The sequence below is a fragment of the Anas platyrhynchos genome, chromosome 1, assembly GCF_047663525.1.
Source record: "Anas platyrhynchos isolate ZD024472 breed Pekin duck chromosome 1, IASCAAS_PekinDuck_T2T, whole genome shotgun sequence".
In the NCBI taxonomy this organism is placed as follows: Eukaryota; Metazoa; Chordata; class Aves; order Anseriformes; family Anatidae; genus Anas; species Anas platyrhynchos.
In genome coordinates this window covers 5,711,656-5,729,592 of record NC_092587.1, presented here as the reverse complement: position 1 = coordinate 5,729,592, position 17,937 = coordinate 5,711,656, and the positions used below count along the sequence as shown (strand labels likewise).

Genomic DNA, 17,937 nt, shown 5'->3' with positions numbered 1-17,937 from the left:
AAAATGCTGAAATGGAAACAAAAATCTTTGCTGAGATTACCCACACTAGTCTTCTTTTCAAGTGAATGCCACCGATTTACTGGAGAAATGATCATTTGGTTTACACAAATACTAAAATGGGCTTATCCTAAAGCATAACTAGGATGCAAAACTTTATAAAATTCTTTTCCAAAGAATGCTTCCTCCCTGTTACACTATGCTTATTCTGGGATAACCATCTCTAATCTTTTTGTCAGTTTAGGGGGATGGTGGCAAAGACTCTCCTGTTTCCTAGCACAATTTGCAATCCCCACACCAGTTTTTAAACATTTTGTTGAAGCCTGGGCGATCTAGATTTACAAGCACAAGCTTTGCTTCTGGAGTTAGGAGACACCTTAGTGTTATTTGGAGCTGCCAAAGACTCCCTAACATCAGTGGCTCAGCCAGTGTGAGGGTTGGGTGAGTGTTGCATCACATGTAGACCCAGCAGGACTGTGTAGGCAGTCAGAGAATTGACCTGGTTCACTGTGCACAAAAATCCATGCTGAAAATGGGACTGACCATTGTTACTCTTCCCCAGCTTGTCACCAGACTGTTAGTTCTTCTCAATTGCCAACAGCAAGCAGAAAAAAGCTGCATTTTAATCCTGCAAAAAATCATCTTTTTTTTTTTTTTTTTTTTTTTTGACCTGTAAGTTATTTCAGTAGATATTTCCCAGATTTCCTGTTAAATCACATGATACATAATATAGAGATATACATACATATATATATTAAGTAAAGATGTAATTTAATCATAACCACTTCACTCCAGGGACTGGATCTTCTGGAAAGTAAAGAAAACAACCCTTTCAGAGTGCAATGTTAGCCAGGGAAAGGATTGCTCACAGATTTCTCCTGCAGAAACCACTCCTGCAGGTTTTACCATGGGGTTTGGGCAAAACCCCTAAAGAACACAGATCAAACAAGAAAACATCTTTGAAAGCTTGTGGCTTGTTGTGAGACAGAAGAGGTGTTTTGGAAGTTACACTTAGCAGCTCCCTCAATCTCTTAAGGCTTCACGCAAGCAACAAGGTTGGGGAGATCAGCTCACACACTTCTACACTCTGTGTGGCTGCACTGATGCCAAAAAGGCTATTCACAGAATGGCCCTTTGAAGTTAGTGGAGTTTTGTCATTGATTTTGAGAGGCCCAGGATTTCATTCGCAGTGTGTAAGGTTAAGCATGTGTGTAAGTCTTTGCAGGATCAAGGTTTAAATGTGTAAACCTGTTCAGCAAGAGTACCCAGCTTTTAATGTCCTGCGAGTGTGGTCTCTCTTGCTGTGTGACACTGGATAGGCTGCTATTGTTCTTCACTCAAGCGCAAAAGCTTCATTTAGTATGCATATGTCCTTCATAATTGTCAGTGACTTAGGATATGGCAAAAGAAAGGCTTTAGCTGAGCGGCTTATTAATGGAGTGCCTATGGAAAACATTGACTGCATCAGATTGATTAAGAGCCACTATTAATCTATACTTCTGCTTCTTGTTATCCAAAACATAGACAACAGGCTTTCTGGATTACTTACTGTGTCAGTGGTTTGCACAGTGCCTATAAATTAATCACTGAAAATAGCAAAAGTATAATACATAAAATCTTGTGTTGAGAGCTCTTATTTTTGTGAGCAGTTCTATTGATTATTGTCACATTTTCTTCATGTTTCAAAAACAGGCTGCTGTTCTTGCCTTACTGAAGACTGTTTCTGAAAAACACCGCAGCCCCAGCTCCGGTTCAGCATAGACTTACCTCGCTCATGCCTGATGATAAACCTTTTTTTTTTTTTTTTTCAAATGAGTGGTAGAATTCTTTTTTTTTTTTTTTTTTTAGGACACTGAAGATTACCTAAGTGAAGAGAGAAATGAATCCTAAGGAACACCATATTTGTCCGATGTATAGCATGTCTGTACTGTCTGTACTGTGGAATGACTTAGCTACCTAGTGTGTTCTCATGTCTCCAACATCTATATTGTATATTTATATACATATGAATATGTATTTCTGTATTGACAAAAGTAATTTTGGAATTAATCAAATTCTCATCATAGAAAATTCTGATTATGATGCTGGCTATGGTCATCTGTAGGGTTCACACTCTCTAGGCTTTATGAAAAAGGTTGCTCCATCCTTTTTTTCTTTACATCCCTCTGTTCAAGTGGTCTGTGAGCCTGCCAACATCACCCACAAATATTAACACCATGTAATGGGGCACAAAAGTAAACACCTGGGGCCCACACAGGACCCAGATGACACAAGAAGCTCCTCTACAGGTGGTTATGTGAGACATGGTGAGCTATGCTGTGACACCAGGGAGCCAGGGTAGCAGATATTTTTAGTGGTGTAAATGGAGCCTTAACTGTACAAACTTAGGAAGGCACAATCTCTGTCTGGAAGCCTTCAAATGCACTGAGCTTCCTTTGGGTGAGGGAATTTATGTCAGGAACATCAACTCATTAAAATGCAGGTGCCTAAATCAGGTGGACTTCAGTGTATTCATGGTGTTTCCTGATTCTCACGTATGTTAAAGCATTGCAGCGTAGCTTTTAAATGCCACTGGTCTGCAAAGTAGAATAAATAAAACAATCACAACAGCTCCTTTCACTAGATCAGTTCAGCCTAATAAAAGTAACCATGAGGAACAAGATTAATTGTACATTAAACATGCTGCTTGGAATGCACTTTTGACAGCATCCCCCCAGCAGCGCTTGAGGACTAATGATATACATGAGCAACATTACCCTGCTATGCAATCCAGTCCTAATTTCACTATGATTAGCCTTGTTTTAAGTCGACTGCCAGGTATATGAGGCTTGGTAAGTCAATAGTACTATGACTGTTTTTCAAGGTATATAATTTACAGAGTTTTAAGCACTGCGTTCATGAAGTAGTTACAAGAGAATCTAAGCAGATGATGAGAAGATGTCTAAATTAAGCAATGCAACAGTACGGTTAATTAAGAAAATCTGAGGAGAGGAGGTTAAATGATCTGAGTCTTGGATGTGATGTCCTACAGTGGGATTCAAAGAAAATAGTCATTTAAAATAGGTCAGATAAATCACTCCCTGAAAACACCTGTTTGTTTCCTTTGACTGTAACAGGACCCTGAGGTGGTTAGCTCAGATGTAGGTGTATACAGCATAAATATATAAATTTGGGTGAGATAAATCCTACCTCTGGTGTCCAAACACCAAGACCAGAGAGAAGACATTTAGATGAGGTATATACAGGTGGCTGACAATTCCTGTTTGGGAAAAAAAAAAAAAAAAGAAAAAAGTGTATGCAGCACTTCTGGCTTGCTGCCCCTTTGTTATCTTCCCCACGGAAGTGACAGTGTCTTTAACAATGGGAGTAGGAAAGACTTAGCTCTAAAAGTTCTTGGAGCACATCACCCTTAGGATGGGAGCTAAATTATAAACCTTGCAGGCCGTCAGAGACACATAGCAGCCAAGGAAGGAAGACTTTGTGTGATAATTATCATCTAGAACTGCACTCTCTGGGGCTCTGCTTCTCTTTTAGCTTTGTTTCATTCTTGCTAACATTTTACTTTTTACCTTAATAGAATAAAATATTTATTTATATTCTTAATTCATATCTAGTGAGCTGATAACTACTGCTGTATTGCCTAGGGGGTGATGAAAGTAATTAGGAAGTATTAGATTATTTTTAGTGTTTCATATACCCTGCAAAGGTTCAGGGGTCCTAAGGAGTCTACAGTGAACCATGCACACAGCACCAAGAGATGAAAGATATATGACTGGCTGCCAGGCTTGTGGAAGGAGTGTATCTTGGCAAGTGTTGGCCCAATCTGTTTCAATCAGGTAATGGGGGAGTACCAGAGACTGGAGCCACTGAGCAAAGATACAGCTGTCTTGCTTCCTTTGGTGATGTAGAGCTTCCACAGTGGTTCTTACTGAAAGAAGACCATGGCTAATTCATTAAAGCAAATGGAAACACAGCAAGGCCTTTATAATACTGTAAATCATTTACATGTGTGTGTGGGGGGGGGAAGAACCAACCATTTGCAGTCAGAAGTGAAAGGTAAAAGTCTATTATTACTAGAATGAAATAAAATATTGAATAGGTTGAAATGTAAGCATTTTTGATGCTTCAATTCAGAAATGTAACATTGATAAATAATCACATTCAGGGAAATTTTCCTCTGAAGACAGGCTGAGGGAGCTGGTGTTGTTCAGTCTAGAGAAGAGAAGGCTCGAGGGAGACCTCACAAAGGCCTTCCAGTACCTAAAGGGGGCTACAGGAAAGCTGGGGAGGGACTCTCTGGTAGGGAGTGTAGTTGTAGGACGAGGGGTAATGGCTTTAAACTGAAAGAGAGTGGATTTAGGCTAAGGGGGAAATTAGATTTAGAAAAAGAGGAGATTCTTCACTCTGAGGGTGATGAGGCAGTGGTACAGGCTGCCCAGAGAAGCTGTGGGTGCCCCATCTCTGGAATTGTTCAAGACCTGGTTGGATGGGGCTTTGGGCAACCTTCTGTTGTGGGAGGTGTTCCAATCCCAGGAGGGTTGGAATTAGATGCTCGCTAAAATCTCTTCCAACCCAAATTTTTTTATGAAAGAGGTTCCATAGCATATTCATAAATTCTTCTGCAGCGTCCTGAGAAAGCCTGAGAATCTGGTCTCTCTCAGAAGACAGAAGTCCATGAAATCCCATCATTACTGCCCATAGCAACTTTGGGATTTACCCCAGTTCTATCTGCTGCATGTAACTCAGACTTGCAGTGATTTTATATGGAGAGCTGGAGAAATGGAAGAAATACAGAATTATGCCAGCTTTTTTCCTGTAAAGAAAATTCATAGCTATGTTATCAAAGTTTCTAATTATAAAATGTCTTTAATATTTTATTAATAGGAGGGGAGGGAAGATGCCAAAACTTATGGCTTTTCACAAATTAAGATTATGGGTTGATTTCTGATTGGGTGACAGGGCCCTAATAATAAAACTCATAATTTTATACTACATTCCTCTACTGATGATAAAAGTTCTTTGCACATAATAGCACCATTTCTATTCAGGAATCTTGTTAACAGTTGTAAACTCAGATTATCATTTTTATTAGCCTAGTGTTTTCTTATTTCTGTGATACTGACAGGAAATTACAGCAAGTTTTCTGCCTTGCTTTTTTGTTGTATTGAAAGCAATTCTGTTCAACAAGAAATTTCCAGATGCTGGGTAGAGTATTGCTAGAAGCCAACAAGAATTTCAAGTGCACGGGACAGTTAAAAAAAAAAAAAAAAAAAAAAAAAAGATTAGTTAAAAAATAAAGACTAAATTCAAATAGAAAGTAGACTGATAGTTTATTATTTCTTAAAGATACCGCTGACTTTTTTTTTTTTCTTTAATGCTTTAGGAACAAAGCCTTTTCATCAAGTTCAACATAAACTTGGCTGTACTTTGCTGTCCTGTTGCCTCATAACAGTAACTTTGGCATCACCTCTATGACAGAGTACACCTGGCTATGCCCAAGCCCTACTTCTTGCAGCTTTTCCCACTACTGTGGTGCCAGCCGTGGGCAGTGGGTATCAACCATTGTGGACTTCTCATGGCTTTGGGTGATCACCAAACTCAAATGAGCCTATTGGCAGTTTTTTCACTCCATTAAGCCACTTGAACATTGTAAAAGCACTGTTTCTAAGAGAATGTGAGACTATAGCTGCATAATTTACTGTCAACTGCCTACAGTTTATTCATATTACATCAGATACGCTTCTAACTGTCAGTTGATACAGAGTGAATAAAAACTTATTTCCATAACAAGAACACTGAATTCAATCCTTTTCTTCTCCTGTTATAAATGGATGAGAGTTTAGGATTACAAGGGACAAAGCCTAATTTTCTGGGCCTTGTTGTTGGGGAGGAGGGGATGAAAGTTATCAGGGCAAAAGTAAGGTGTGAGAGCTACAATGACCTCATTTCCCAAGATACCAGCATTTTATGCACAAGTAAAGTAAATCTTCAGAAAAAAAGTATCACAGTGCTTGAAATCAAGGCTGACATAGGGAGTGACGAACCTCTGCAAGTGCAGCACCCTTTAACCCTATGCCCTAACAAGTTCCTGTGAAAGAATGTAACTTTCCATATGGCATTGGCACATCCTGAAAGGAAGCCTGTGTTCAGTCCCTGATACTCATCTCCCTTCTCCCTGCACAACTTCACCCCTATAATCATGGTATGCATTTAGCAAAATAGACCTTTAAATTTGGAAACCTCAAAGTATCACCCTGTAGATGATTACTTTTGAGACACGTCATTTTAAATATTGAGGAAAGTAGCTTTCAAGAAGTTAGAGGACTGAATCACACTGGATTTCCAGCTCCACTATCTTTCTCTGAAAAATTGTATCTTACATTCAAAAAGTTTTCCTCAGTACAGCCACAAAACCTCTAAATATTTAACTGTAAGAGTAGTGTTTATTTACGTAGTTTACTCTAAATATTTCAGTAAAAACCTGCAGGATCACTTCTTAAGTGTAACGGCAATTGCAATTAGAAAAAGAGATTTCAGCAATCGTAAGATTCAGTCCTGGGAGTATTCATCAATTTCCTCTTAAATACAGGACAAGCTCAGACTTCCTCTTGATTTTAGTAGGTGTTGTAGCATTTAATACCTGTCAGAATCATATGTAGAAAGTCTGAAAATAAAAATAAAACAAAACAAAAATAACTTGCTTTACAAGTTTCAGAAGGGTTGAAACACAGAAAAGCCAGAACATCTCTAATTTCCTGAAAAAATATAATGTATTAATGTCAGGAAAAGACTAGAAAGCAGATCTCAAAAAATCAGGGGATTTGTAAGGCAGGAATTGCAACATTTATAATACAGGTCTGATTATATCTGGCAGGCTTGCATTCATAGGAAACTATCCAGAACATCAAACCCATTCTTTGCAAAAACAATGGCAGGTATTTCATCTCAAAGTTTGTCACTTCCTTGCAATTAGCTGCTACAAAGCTATGACAAGGTATGAAGTAGAACATCCCTCCCCCCTTTCTCCAGAAGAACAATGCAAGGGAGAGCAAGAACTTTACCCACTATTCAATAAATCCCGGAGACAGTGATCTCACTCAAAGCAAGCTGAAAAATATTTATTTATTTTTAAAAAAGTTTCAGTGTTGCACTTCTCTACCTAGTAAACAGCTGAACAGGCAGAATGATACCCAAGACCATCTCCTCCACCCCCATCTCCACCCCCGTCATATCAGTGCTTCAGGCAGCGTTTGAAAAAAATCACACACACAAACCCCCCAACTCAAGTATCTTTTCTGATAGGAGCATGGAACAGCACCCAAAAAACAATCAAGTCCTCATTGTCATAGTGCGACAATCACAGCACCGCTTCTGTTGAGCAAATAGTCAATTCACAGAGAGAAAAGCATCATGAGGACAGACACGAAAGCTGTTATTATCCATTTTAAGTAATAGGAGAAGGTCACATATCAAGCAGTTACACCTTTTCATTACATCCTAACCCTCCACAGCAGGGGAACCACACTTATGACTGCGTTAGATATACAAAAGCTTTCAGCTCCAAAAAAGGAAAAGAAAAGATGGGGAAGAGAACAAAAAAATTAAATTCGCCTTACCAGCACGTTGCAGCACCAACTTGCTTAAAGGAATGTTGCCTTTACAGGTTTCTCTTTTAATTATCCTGGAAGCAGAAAGGGGGGGAAAAAAAAAAAAAGAAGACGAAGCAGGGTTGTTAAATTAGCGTGTACTAGAATCTTTGCAGTTTGTCGCAGAGTAGAAAAATACAGAAAAAAAAAAAAAGCAAAGAAAGAAAAAAAAAAAAGAAAAAGAAAGCTCAGTAATTTAAATTTGCTGTCAGTTCAGGCAGCATCGCTCTGTCCCGCCCCTCTTCCCACTGGGTTCTACTACCTGCAGGGCTGCAACTGACAGCTACTGTGCAAACAAAAAAAAAGGCAAAAAGCATGCTGGGACCATGCTGTCTGCTGTCTGAGTCTCTCTCCACTTCTGATGACTGGAAATCATTAGTGGAAAGGTTCCGTTGTTGTTTGCTGGGATTTTCTAAGTTGTGTTCTTTGCATGAAATTTAATTTAATTTTAATTGATATGATGCAGCACGTGACAGAAACTGGTGGTTGTATTTCTCAGCTCTCCTCAAAATGGAAACTAACCCGAACAGATTGATTTTAATAGTATGGTATATCTAGAATACATGCAGACATTTACCTTGTTGCATTTAGTAGACTGCATTCAGCCCTTCCTGTAATACTGTGTACAAAAATGTTTGCTTGAAAGGGAAGTCAGGGAAGTCTTTCAACACAAAGTGATTAAAACTCTGGCATACAAAGAGATGCCAGTAGTTTTTTCTTTGCTATGCTTTTAGTTTTTCCTACTAAACTTCGTCAAATCATTTTTTAAGAACAAAAACTGACAGAAGTCAGAGGCATAATGAACAACTGGCAAAACACCCATGTAAATGAACGAACCAAAAATCTGAGTACAATCTGAGTACATAAAAAGCTGTTTTTAACCAGATGTTTAAAATCGCTCTTGAAGGTCTGTGTTACTATTAGTAGATTGCATACATCATATGAGTGTGAAATATTTGATGAAAACCAACAAGAAAATCAAGTACAAGGGCTATAAACGCCTTTTTATAGCTATTTTTATTGTTGCTAACAGGCTTTTAGCAACAGGGCTAAAATCATCCTTCCAAAACAAAGAGAGACATAATCTACAACTTCTAACTATAAATGTATTCACCAAAATATGGTTCCCATCTAATTATAAAATAAAATTAAAAGAGTGAAATGATGCTTTTCCTTAATACTTTAGTAGTAATTGCCTGGATCATGCCACAGTAAATACGCGATATTTGTATTCAGTGATTGCTCTACTTATGTGTGTAACCATAAAATAAAAAAGCTGAAATGTTTAAACTTAATTAAATTAATCTCTGTTTTACTCGAGGTTTGCCATTTACACAGGAAGAGATACATGTATGCTGAACATGCCTGCCATAGACAATTGGCTTCTAAACAGATTTGTAAAAACTCTGCAGAAACTAATTGCTACTGTAGCTGCACCCCTTCTGCTGCCTTTATTTATCAAGTAGCTTCAACTGGATGACTCCTGCCACTAAAAGCTGCACAACAAGGCTCAATGTGTAGGGTCTGCCCTACAGCTCACATAAGACTCCTGTCACATAAGACAGGATTAAGTCACAATTAAGTGACTGCTATGTTATATTGGTGCCACATTCACCTTTTAAGTTGCTTTCTCCACTTTTAAAACCTCCAGATCCCTTTAACACATTACCATCTCAAGCTTTTTCTACAAATGGTAGAGATCTCTCACCCTAGGTCTTAAATTGATAGCCAAGATCCATTTCTTTGCAAAGTTTACCAAGCTCTCTTCACAGTCTCAGGCTGTACACAAGTATTTTTTGCTATAATTTTTGGGCTCAGTCTCAGTGTAGAGGCAAAAGACAGCATAGAGAGTTGTCTTCAAAATTGAAATGTAAATAGATAAGGACAGTGAATAGGATTTGGAAGAGGTACAATGGCAGATTCACCAAGTGGTCAGCAAAAATGCAGCTCTACTCTGCTAGAATGTTGTGCTCATTTACACTTGTGTGGCAATGAAGCTCTATTTTAATGCTAGCAAAATTTTCTAGAATACATTTTTCTCCAAGTCCAATGTCCCTTGTCTCTCTGTCCTTTGTTTTAGCCACAAGGCTTTCCTTCTTTCTTGCTATTTTTTAAGATTAAAAAACAGAAAATGGCAAAAAGAAGAAAAAAAAGTGTTCTTGATGACTTGACAACATTTCATCTTTATTTTGGTATTTTCATACACATGCGCATGCACACATACATACGCTTGCTCAATTTCAAAATTCCATTAAATTAAACTAACTTATTATCCTTCTATATCTCCTTGCAAAAGTCAAGGGTGGCCTGTTTTTAATGCACTTGGCATTTTAAACAAGGCACTCAGAGCTTCAAAAGACAAATAATTGAACTTTGTCTTTAATGGAATAAGGTAGTGCACTAAATAACAAAAACTAAAACAGCAAGATTTAGCAAGGAGATACAGTCAAGAAGGCAATTTGACTAATTGGTTGAGAAAAATGCACAAGAGATCATAAAATCAAACATTTATAGAAACAGCTTACTTGTGCTGTTAACTTCAGATAAAACTAGTAGTAAAGTAAGCTGCTAATAATAAAGGACACCAGAAAACACAAGGACTAACACTGAGGTATTTAGAGGAGAATAGTATGATTGAAAGCTGTGAAAGCTCAACTTATTTTAGAGTTTTAGTCATGCTGTGTGTTACTATTAACCATTTAACATCTTTGTTAAAAGCTAATTTTGATTAAGGATCATATACTTTAGACTGTAGAAGTAAGCTATGTCAGGTAACAAGAAAGAAGTAGTACTTGCTTTGTGGTTCCATAATCAGTTCTTAATGAACCAGTTAAATTAAAGAAGTAGTAATTAACTGAAGTTTCATACTATCTAATGCAACAAGAAGTGTCAAATTAACCTATGTATCCTTTACAAAACACCATCGAGTGAAACATTTTCTGATCTTGTTTGAGTAATATTTTTGCCTTCAAATTCAGTGGAGTTCATATTGACTGGGATTTTTTCAGTTTACATGTCATCGTTGACCAAGGATTGGGTCCTAAAAACACTGAGACCATTTTGGAAATTTCCATTCCATTCCATTCCATTCCATTCCATTCCATTCCATTCCATTCCATTCCATTCCATTCCATTGTGCCTTCCTGCCCCTTAGAAATACAGGAGCCCACAGAATCACAGAATCATAAAATATTTGGTGTTGGTTTACATATGTAAAGGGAATATAGAGAAGGTGTGAATTATATGTCCAATAGGTATCAATGTGTTTTTGTGTAAAGAGTTAAGTCCTTTGTCATAAGGAGACTTGGAAATAAACATGGACCAGCTATGACTTTCACCTTTCAGTGGTGTCACACATTTTAAGAATTACAATCTGTATTAATTATGTCGAAGTAATAGCCAGCCTCCAGTGATTCCATGTACCGTATTTCTTAGTGTACAAGCTAATACTTCTGTTACACTAATTGCTTCCTCCTGCAGCTTTAAATTAAGGGTGGATTTCTCATACATTTAATTGCTTTCCCCTGCAGCTCACAAGGAAAAGGTGGTTGAAGGTGGCTTCTAAACAAAGATATACAGTAATTAAAAAGCTTTCTTAAAGATACTTTTTTTTTTTTTTTTTGGTATAGCTGTTAGCACTTTGTTAGCAGAGCTACACACTTGACTTTGTCTACAGTTCTGTATAGTCTTTGAATCCAGTACATTGTATCAGAAGTGGTGTGTTCTTAGAGGATCCCTATATCTGATATGTTGACCTATATAAGTTTAATTACTCTGCTGGGTGTGTGTGTGGGGGGGGGGGGGGGGGGGAAAGGGGGAGAGAAGGACGCGGAGTAACAACAGAAGCTCTCACCTTCCCTCAGCAAAGAGCACCCCATAAAAAGGGTTTGATAAAGTGAAAAGTAAGGTTGTTAACTTCTGATTGCTGTGTGGTTAATAAACACTTTTTTTTTCTTTCTTTTCCCAGAAGAAAAAAATTACACGTCTGTTAGTTTCCTTTAAAACACATCTTGCAATGTGTAGCTCTGCTTACCAAAATCTCTTAAGGAGAAAAAAAAATCTGTAGTTTATGTGGTTTAATAAACAACTGTTACACATCCTAGACCTTTCCAGTTGCCTCGCCTGTGGTTGAATTCATTACTCATACCTATGTTGCTGTATTCTTGGTACATCCTTGGTACAATCCTTGGTTGTCTCCTCAAAGGGGGATAAACACAACAACAACAACAAACCTCTAAAAAATTTGGTGTTTTTATAAAAAAAGTCATTTTTCATGTGTTAGCCTTCCCAATGTTCATGTCTTAAGACACGTTCATGTCTTCAGGCATGGAAATAAAACCCTAAGACAAGAGAGAGACATAGAGGTTGTGTATGTTCCCTCTTTTTTTCACAAGAAGTATAATGTGAAAGATAAACATGCCACCTCTATTCATTAAGAGTTTTGGCTTTGTTTTGTTGATTGTTTGCATTCAATGTGTTGTTAACCGATCATTTGATGGAAAATTCCAGCTGCTGGAATAGTTAAAAAGAGAAAGAATTAGGCAACAATTTTGTAATGGTGCAATGGTAGCCTTTAGGTCCAAGCAGGAAGGGGATGGTTTCTGTGCTGGTGTAAGTAGCAGAAGGAAAGAAAACAATCAAACATATATCAAGTTTAAGTGTCCATAACAAGAATCATAGAATGGTTTGGGTTGGAAGGGATCCTAAGGATCACTTAACTCCAACCCCTCTGCCATAGGCAGGGACACTTTCCACTAGACAAAGTTGCTCAAAGTCCCATCCAACTCACCGTTAAACACCTCCAGGGATGGGGCATTGACAGCCTCTCTGGGCAGCCTGTTCCAGTGCCTCACCACCTTCACAGTGAAGAATTTCTTATATCTAATCTAAATACAGATTTTTTTATTATTATTATTTTTTTTTTTCTGATACACATCTCTGCATAACTCCAGCATGTGTTCCTCAGAAGGAAACCTTCCAGGCACATTCAAATGTATTTTCACAATACATAGTTATGAATAATTCATTCTTCCACTAGCACTGACTTATTATTTGCTGATATACTGAGACTGCATAGAATAGCTTTCAGTACTCAGAGTCAATTGCTCTTATGACATCAGTCCACCTATAGCTTCTGCTATTGAAAGAACTAGTCAGATCAGACATGCTGTCTAAATACCCTTTTCTTCAAGGTCCAAATGACTAGTTAAAAAAGCAACTGCTTTAACCATACCTTTATTAGCCTGTGATTTCTGAGTCATGAATCCTTTACGATTGTGGAGCTAATTCCCTGGCAAACATCACTCCATCCTCTCGGACTCTAAATTAATGCCCAAGAATGCGATCACTTTGATGGGACCAGCTGTTTCTTCCGCTGCCAAAGCACTCCAAACACTTTGGCAGCTTCCCTGAATGTGCTTAGTAAATCCTGACACACACTATCGGAGTGTGCTCTGTGGGCTCCTGAGTAAAAAGGCATCCATGTATATAGCTGTGACACTGATATTCGATTTTTGAGTTCCCACCTAAATGTGTAAATCTAGGAGGGATCCAACATGAATTCAGAAAGTGCAGGTTGGTGGCTCCTGAACCAACAATACTTTTATTGTTTTCCAGCTTAAAACTTAACAGGTGAGAAGTATGCAAATATACAGTCAAAGCCATGAATTGGCATTTATTGAGCCTGTCTGTAAAATCTTCTTTATCTTTTGCAATCTCTATAGGAGAATCAAGGAACATCAGACCAGTCCAAAAGGTATTATTAATAGGACTAGGAGAAACACTTTTCATACTTTCCCAACATTTCTCTTTCTATAAGCCTATTTTCAGTTGCTTCTGGCTTTTTACCACACAATATTTTGGGATTAAATTTTCTCTGCTAGGGGTCTGCCTTTGATTGTTGGAAAATTTCAGCCAAATCAACCCAGTCTTTGCTGAGAGCCAGACTGTGGGAAAAGCATCTTAAGATGTCAGTAAGCTTTTCTTTCAGGAGATCTGCAGCTATTGTGTTTCTGCCAGATTTCATGCAGAGACTTCAAATTTGTCCAGAAGGGTGGCATTTATGTCAACCAAACAAACAAACAAAAAAATCCATAAAGAAAATTATAAAAATAAATGCACTTCTGGAGAAGCTGGAGAGAAACAGGATGCCCAAGCTATGTACTGCATGGCTTAGGAGATGGTGCAGCATGACTGGGATGGCAGGATCACACCATCCTGATTTTCAAGGAGAATGTTCAGAGTGGAAGGCTTGGGCATATAGATTTTAGCAGTGCAGTGCCTTTTGCTCTAGTTGGCTGTAGCCTACTTCACTTAATAGTGTAGATATGGCCATTACTGTAAGTGCTGAGCATTTGAATGTTTGGTAGGAATACTTTGAAACTGAAGATGAGCAAAGCAAGAGCTGGATAGGAAGGAATATGTCAGAGAAAGAAAGGTCAGAATATACCTGGAAAAAAAGAGAACTAATACTGAGGTGTTAGTGGAGAGCAGCATGGATTTTCTGTGCAGGGCTCCTTGCCTGGAAGTAAGGAGGGAGCATGCATCCAATGGAATTGTTTCAGAGATGGAGACTGGAGAAATGCTGTTGGAAATAGGCTGGATAGGTAAAGAGAAGATGTGTAACAAAGATCGCTTAGCATCATTAAATCAGAGAATCAGCATCATTAAATCAGAGAATCATCAAGGTTGGAAAAGACCTCTACCTACTGCCAATCACCCACTAAGTCATGTCCCTAAGCACCACATCCAATCTTTCCATAAAGACCCCCAGGGACGGTGACTCCACCGCTTCCTTGGACAACCCGTTCCAATGCCTCCTCAAGAATGTCTCCTCATTTCCAACCTAAACCTCCCCGGTACAACTTGAGGCCATTCCCTCTAGTCCTATCACTGTGAGAAGAGGCTGGCCCCCAGCTCCCCACAACTTCCTTTCAGGTAGTTGTAGAGAGCAATAAGGTCTCCTCTGAGTCTCCCCTGCTCCAGACTAAACAACCACAGTTCCTTCAGCTGCTCCCATTGTATAACATGGGCTTCAGGGGAAGGAATGAATATTGTGAGTGGTCTTAACCATAGCTTTCCTAACTCTTTAATTCCTCAACTTCTATTAACAGTGATGTTCTTGAACAGCTTTTTGCTTTGTTAGGAACTGTATGTACTCTTAATGATGTCCATGAGGTCCATCTTGAGGTCCATGGTGTTACTGAACATTTAAATTAATCATAATTACTGGCAATGTAATAACCAGTCAAATCCCGTTAAACTCTTAACTAGTTTCTTTGCTTGTTACTTATTTTTTTCCTCTGTGTGTCTGTTCTAACAGCAGAGCTTTGCCTTGAAGGGCAAGAACATTCCATCTATTGAGCTCCGAGGGTGTAAATGTTCTTAAGAAGAAGAATACTTCTCTCTTTGGTATATATGAGTGGCTGGGAGACCCAGTGTTGCCTGCACTGGAAATGGGTAAACTCTGTCTCCCTCATGGCTAACTATGCACAAATTGTGTCATCCTGTACACAAAGGGCAGATCGAATTGGGGCATATGTTATCATATAGCTGCAGTCACACAGAGGCCCTCAACATGAATACTATTAAAATGTGAAACATTCATAGATTATTTTAGGCTTCACAGAGAGCCATAACAGCCACTGCAATAAATCAGAGCAGTTGCCAGGCACTTATGTATCAGTGCACCCTAGCTGTCACTTTACAGGCTGCAGTACATCTCTGCCTTGCTGCCGGATCCTACGCTTCAGGCACGTTCCCCAAGCCAGAGGTCATGTGAGTGGCTTGCTTGAAGAATTGTATTCCAATGGTGCTGTGATGGTCTCCTGTACAGACCTGGAGATATGCCTAGGGGTTAAAATATGTGTCAAACCCCTACTGTCTGTCTGAAAAACTTTCTCTATAATCGTCCCAAGATTGCAGCTGAACTCTCCTTCTGGATTACTTTGTTCTCTAATGAGACAGGAGCAGGACTGGATTTTCCTAAGAACAATGGGAAGTGTGCAAAACAGCATTCTGTCTGCTTCATGCCTATATTGTCAGAAATATCTGTTCCTTTAATAGGACATTAAACGATCATTTGCCATGAAATAGAAAAAGCAATGACCTTAAGCACAGGCATTCCTATTTTTATTCCTATTCCTATTATTGCATTATTGCTCTATGGCTAATTGTTTAGGTTGCCAGAGCAATTTGAATGTTGCACCTTGCATAAACAATGCAGCAGTAAGGGATTTTTTTCCCCCATGTAAACTATATTTGTTTCAATTTAATTGACTTTAGATAATTCAATGGAAGCAGTCATTATTTATAGCAGAAATTAAGATAGATTTTATTAAAGTTTTGTTCCTAACAATGAAACTCATTAATCATTCTTAAGTATTGTACATAAAATAGGAATCTCTCACTGAAATCATAGAAACAGGATATATCAGAGGAAATAAAAAAGTCATATAAATTAGATCAATTTGAAAATTACTGTTTACTGAGGAAAGTCTTCTGGACTATAAAGGATTTAATAAAAAAATATTCAAAATTAAGAGCTTGTGGAAACAAATTTCAGTAGTTTAATTGAGCAAAACAATAGAGTTAATTTATAAAGAAATATCAGTAGATAGATAGAAAATACTTCATGATATAAAATCTCACTGATAAAGGACATTCCATATGCTGAGAACAATTTATGAATATGTACACTACTATCTCCATGCTGTCAATATATAAGGTAAGTTTAAAAGATAGAACATCCCCACAGATAAAGAGAAAGTCAAGGACAGGAAGAAAGACCAATCTCTGGACACAGAGTGCAATCCTTTGGGACATACTACTACTGTTTTATTTCCAAAGTGGTTTAGATGAAGTAGTAATTAACTAGGTTCTAGGGCTGATCTGCTATATTTGTCCTATTAATTAGACTAGTCAGACCTGGCAAACAAATAACAAACAGAAACAAACCAAGAACAACAAAACAGAAGAAACCAAACAAACAATTATAGAATAACAAAATATCCTGAGCTGGAAGGGACCCACAAGGATCACGGAGTCCAACTTCTGGGTCCACACAGAACCGTCCCAAAAGCAGAGCTTGTTGTTGGGAGTGTTGTCTAAGCACTTGAACTCTAGCAAGCTCAGTGCCATGTTTACTGCCCTGGGGAGCCTGTGCCAGTGCCCAAACACCTTCTCAGTGAATAATATTTTCCTAAGGGAGAGAAACAAAATATTCTAACCCACAAGAAAACACTGAAGTGAGTCCCTTCAGGATACCTAATTAATTTGAGACATGCTTTTCTATAAATTTTGTTTTATCAGGTGGGACAGGAAGTAGAACAGGCTACAAATGTGAAAGATCTGCTGTGTTTAGCAGTTTAATTTCCGGTTTTACCAAAGTTCATTATTGCATGGCTCCAATGTTGCCTGATCTTTACTTCAAATGCCTGGAGTGCTAAAACTTATGTCTTCTCTATATATTGCTCTTACACCAGCTAATAGATCTTGACTTTTATCTCTTTAATTTAATTTAATTCTCATTGGCCAACTATAATGAAAATAATAGTAGAAGAGGAAAATATTTATTTCTGAGTGGGTGTGCCCACTTTCACATTGCTTCTTCATGAACTACTGTGTATCCTTATAAATCAATTATTCCTGGCAAGGAAGAAAAAAAAAAATGTCTTCTCACATGTTGCTCTCTGGTACAGAGATACTTTAATTTGCAGATGGTCTGTCAGATATTGCCATGCACACAACTACAATGTTTCATCACGTTTTATGGCATGTGATTTTTTCCTAAGCCTTTAGATCAAAAGTATTTTTTTTTCTTGCTTCACGTTGCAAATTATCTCTAAGATTTCTTTCACCCTATATCTCTTTCAATAAACCTTCTTTTCAGGTTCTTTTTACCTTTGTTCCTTTGTTACTCAACATTAATTATTTTTCTCTATTGGGATTAGCTTGCAATTTTCCATGCTAAACATAATTTTGCTTTAAGCCCATATTTCTAACCTATTCAGGTCCTCTAGCATTATTTCACTGATAACCTTTTTACTGATTTTAGTACCATCTGCATCTTTCATTAGTATTCTGTTTACTCTTTTCCCTTGGACCAAAATGAAGACATTAAGGCCTGACCTGACTCCAACAGTACCTGCTAGACACTTTCCAGCAACTTTCAACTTTGTTTTTCATTACCCATCATTTTAGAACACTCTAGACTCTTTTCAATGTGAGTGACAATATAAAGATGTTTCTCCATACTTAGAATATCTACTATAAATAATGGTAAGTAAAACTAAAA

General features: G+C 38.0%; 1 long non-coding RNA gene across 1 annotated transcript in view; it reads right to left on the bottom strand.

Moving 5' to 3' along the window:
- The window catches only part of LOC140003498 (uncharacterized), a 118,833-nt gene extending 110,853 nt beyond the window's left edge, over nucleotides 1-7,980 (bottom strand). The window contains exon 1 of the long non-coding RNA XR_011812292.1: nucleotides 7,614-7,980. This is a non-coding gene — a long non-coding RNA (uncharacterized lncRNA). The remainder of the gene's footprint in view (nucleotides 1-7,613) is intronic.
- Between the last annotated feature and the right edge of the window lie 9,957 nt (nucleotides 7,981-17,937).